Source organism: Martes martes (genome assembly GCF_963455335.1).
Source record: "Martes martes genome assembly, chromosome: 3".
Taxonomy (NCBI): Eukaryota; Metazoa; Chordata; class Mammalia; order Carnivora; family Mustelidae; genus Martes; species Martes martes.
The window spans coordinates 44249233-44253987 of NC_137890.1; the positions used below are offsets into that span (position 1 = coordinate 44249233).

The 4755-nt window shown below is 34.1% G+C and overlaps 1 pseudogene across 1 annotated transcript; it reads right to left on the bottom strand.

Annotated features, from left to right (window-relative positions):
* Positions 1-943: 943 nt before the first annotated feature.
* Positions 944-1486, bottom strand: LOC308340167 (large ribosomal subunit protein eL21-like; annotated as a pseudogene). The gene has a single exon. The product of its transcript is annotated as a large ribosomal subunit protein eL21-like (transcript).
* Positions 1487-4755: the final 3269 nt, after the last annotated feature.

Below are 4755 nucleotides of genomic sequence, written 5' to 3' on the forward strand. Positions count from 1 at the left end.
TTATTAGTATTACCAGCTTCCATCAATCACCATGAATGGTATTACTTTTTCTCAATTTATTAATAAATGTTGACAGGATATCTGGCTAGAATAAAAATTTAGAAATATTTTGGCAACATTCTAGAGTTGGCAAAGTACTGACAGATAAGTAAAAGTCAAGTTCCTAAAATTATGTTTAAATCCATCAAAATTCATTTTTCAAGTAAATATAGTTAAAGAATTTCTGACCTTGATTGGTCCCTGACATTTTCTGTTATTGTAGAATAACAGAATGGGAAGTGAACTTAGCCAAGTCCCCTTTCCAAAGAAATGATTAACTTTAAAAATTACTAGAAATAGTACTTTAAATGCAATTGAAAAACATATTTTACCTTTAAGCCTCTTTGTGTAAACTCTGAAATTGTAAATTTAATTAGTCATATAATAATACTCTATAAAAGATACGCATTGTTGCAGCTATCACCTGTTTCTAATTTCTACTTAAATTGGGTTCAGATTTTACAACATATCCCACTTCTCTTTGCAACTGCAAGCTTTAATGATGCTGATTTTCTGGTTTTATTTAAAGATATGCCTTTATTTCCAGTAGTATATAAGACTAAAGTGAGCTAATTAACTTTAATGGACCCCATTATCAGGAAACAGAAAAGTAGAATATCTAGATAAAACTTGTTGAAAGTTATATGCTCTCTTTCTAATTACAATAACAGTCAAATGCTATAGTTTTCCTGAGCTGGAAATGTGTGTGCTACATGAGACAGAGAAAAATTACATTTTCAAACATAGTCAGTTTGAGTATATGTGACTGCACTGATTTATTAATGTAAGCAAAAACCAATGCAGTGAAAAAAAAAAAATCATCCTAATCAGTCTTAACAGGGCAAAAACTGCAAAAAAATATACTGAGAAACAATTTTATTTTTTTTATTTTTATTTTTTTTACAGTCTTGAGGTCTTTTATTTTCTTTATATTTATCATGCCATGAATTCATAGGGAATGGGTTCCAGCAGTTCAGGCTCCTTTCCATTGGTTCTCACGAAATGTGCTTCTCTGGGCGGAGCAGGCTGACGCTTCAGCTGAACCCAAGTACCTTTCTCTTTGGCTTCCTTCTTTTTCTGATCATTTTCCTTTACACGCTTCAGGAAGCTACCTCGGCTCTTTGAATGTTTAATATGCTCAATGCGTACATTAATTCTCTTGGCAAGAATCTTGCCCTTAACTTGTTTGTTTACAACAATGCCAACAGCATGCTGAGTAACATTGTAACTCTTCCAGTTTTGCCATGGTAACATTTGTGGGGCATTCCCTTTTGAACAGTGCCCATTCCCTTGATGTCCACAATATCACCTTTCTTGTAGATTCGCATGTATGTGGCCAAAGGAACAACTCCATGTTTTCTAAAAGGCCTAGAGAACATGTAACGGGTACCTCTCCTCTTTCCCTTTGTGTTGGTCATTTTGGCAAATTACTGGAAGATGGCGGTTCCGGCCGAAAGGCTGAGAAACAATTTTAAACAATATGGGATACTTGTAGAGAGTTAACGCTCATAGCTTTGCATGCATTTTACATGCAACAAACACCATGATCGGTGATGTTATAAACAAAAAAGAGAGGAGGAAGATACAAACATGGATGAATCACTGACTTAGCAGCAGAGAACTGAAGACAATCAATCTGACCATATCTTTTGGTTGTCTGCAAGGGCCCTAAGTAGTTGATTTCAACATCAAACAAGTATGAATTTGACATCATCATGTGCAGCACAAAAATTATCTGTGGCCAGTTGCAAGCAAACACTGACTGCCCTACACAAGTGTAGTTAACACACACACAGATAAACCTCAACTGCGGCACATCTTTTCATCAGGTCTGATGCAAAGCTTTCATTTCACTCTAGAATTCCCTATTATAACACCACTGTTTACTTAAAGCTAATGAAGTCACCCTCTTTCTGAAGTTTCCTATATATAACAATCATGTCTGTATTTTCCCAGTTGTTCCATCTCACTTGTAATAACAGCTTTCTCCTATACTCATCAAAGAGTTCTCTATTCAGTCTTTGGATATTTAGTGCATTTTGTGTTGAGCACTGGAGACATACAGTGATCAGTGTACATGGTAGTGTACTCATGAAGTTTACAGTTGAGTAAGACAGACATTAAGACAGTAGCCACTTGTTTATTTAACTGTGCAAATGTAATGTAAACGAGGTAAATGGTATGATATGAGTGCATGGAATTAGGGAAAAGTAAACTAATTCTTTAGAGTTCACTAATGCTTTCCTGAGAGTACTAACTGACATTTTATATAAAATGTATCTGGATAAAGGGTATGGGAGGAATATATCAGGATGAGAGAACTTCTTTATTATCTGATGAAACAGCAAAGAACGTCCTCAGAGTACAGTGGGAGGAACAGGTTAAAGGGAGGAAAAACTGTGCCTGAAGAGAGGACTTAGAATAGATTATGGTAAATTGGAACAGTCCACAATTCTGATTCATTCATTTATTCACTTATTCTAAAAAAATTATTGTAAGCTCTACAACAGTATAGGGCATATTATTTTGTTTCCTAGGTAAGGATGATCATATGTAAGGGGAAAGAAGAAATAAAGAAAAAGGAATAAAAAGTATAAAAACATTGATCAAACTCTTGTGGTACAGGTCACAGTGAGGACACCCAATTCAATGAAGACAGTAAGTTCAGTTCTAATCTAACTCTGGGCAAAAAAAATGTTCCCAAATGCTCTGTGAGCGTTGCTATCAGCCAAGATACTTCCTGAAAACCAAATAAAGTGTTTCTTCTTAATGTTGCAGCTGTAGCCAGTTCCATCCTGTTCTGGAATGTTTTTTCCTCACTTTATGGATATAATTATATGAATTAAATTATTATAAACCCATAGATAATCATTGCATATGTGAATTTTTGTATATATGTCAGAAGTTTGAAAACGTTTGCACTCACAACTTTAAAGAAGACTTGAAAAATTGAAATGTCTAGGAGGTAGGCTGGGAGAAGCATGGGTATTAGGTAGTTGAGTATGTATAATTCCAGATTAAAAAGAGGCATTCAGTATGTGTAACTGCTATTTAACAGTAAAACAGGCATATGTGTCCCTGATTCCATTTATTAATTTAAAATAATTGGCCTAGTGGTGCCTGGGTGGCTCAGTTGGTTAAGCGTCTGCTATCGGCTCAGGTCATGATCCTGGAGTCCCGGGATCAAGTCCCACACTGGGCTCCCTGCTTGGCAGGGAGTCTGCTTCTCCCTCTGGCCCTCCCCCTTCTCATGCGCTCTCTCTCTCAAACAAATAAATAAAAATCTAAAAAAAAAATGTTTAAAATAATTGGCCTATATAGAATGGCAGGTTAAAGGCTTTATGTCACTGTGCCTAGTGACTCATTTCAAACACAAGAACAGAATTAATATAAAGAAGCATAAAATGAAATTTAATATCTATAGGGTTTTTTTTGCAAATTTCTTTTTAAAAAGTTACAATTCATGATTTAGCCTGTAGGAATTTTTCTATAGTATCATAAGTATTAGTTTTCTTTCAATTCTCTTTATTCCAGAGAAGATATTTTACCTAGACATATAAAGTACTATTTAAATTCTTCTCCAAAAATACGATTCAACTGTAAAAGTATCATCTCTTTTAAAATTATATACAGTATATTGTATATTCTGTAATAAAAATAATCAAATTTCATGTACTGGCTTAATAAACTTCATGTTTCCCTGGGGTTTAATGCATTTATTTTATATAGATATAAAGCATATTAATGTTTTTAGTGGTTAATATAGCTTTTAAAGAAACTAGTTCATTTTCAATGCTTTTAAACCACTAAAATTAAGTTATATGGGACTTTCATCTCTATTAATCAAATTGTAGGAGTGTATAAGTCAGTTTGGGCTACCATAAAAAAATTCCATAGACTGGCAACTTAAAAACAGAAATTTACTTTCTCACAGTTCTAGAGGCAAGGCAGTCCAATACCAGGGTGCCAGAATGATCATGTTCTGTTGAAAACTCTCTCCCTGGCTTTCAGACCATGCTTTCTTACTATATCCTCAGATGGAAGAGAAAGAGCAATTTGGTGTCTCTTCCTCTTCTTATATGGGTGCTAGCTAATCCATCATGAGGGCTCCACCCACATGACCTCATCTGAACCTGATCATCTCCTAAAGGCCCACCTCTAAATACCATCACACTGAAGGTTAGAGCTTCAACATATATAATTTGAAGGGAACACAATTCAGTCCATAACATTAAGATTTATATTCAGAATTCCCAAATCTGGGACAAGTGTAATATATATATATATATATATATATATATATATATATATAGCCAATGGGTTAAAAATTTGCCTTCCAATGCCTATCATTTCATCCAGTAGCACCTACACAACAAAAGTAGCAGGGGAAAAAAAGAGTTGCTTACATGAAAATACATAGAAATTCCAATTTTAATCATTCCAAATTTTAGTCATTATAATGCTTACATTTACATACCATTTTATAAATGTCAAAGTGCTGTCTAAGATACTGTCTTTTTACATAACTAAAGTGATACATCTGCTTTAGACCTTTTCATTTTTTCCTCTTAATATTCACATTTCAAAAAGTCTGCTTTTTTAGGATTATATGTTGTTTGTGTTTACTTAAAATCCAAAGAAATAAGTAGACAGGTCCTCTGCTCTGAATCTTTGCTCTTTCAAAGCTGACAGTAATATAACCTGTCACATTAAAGG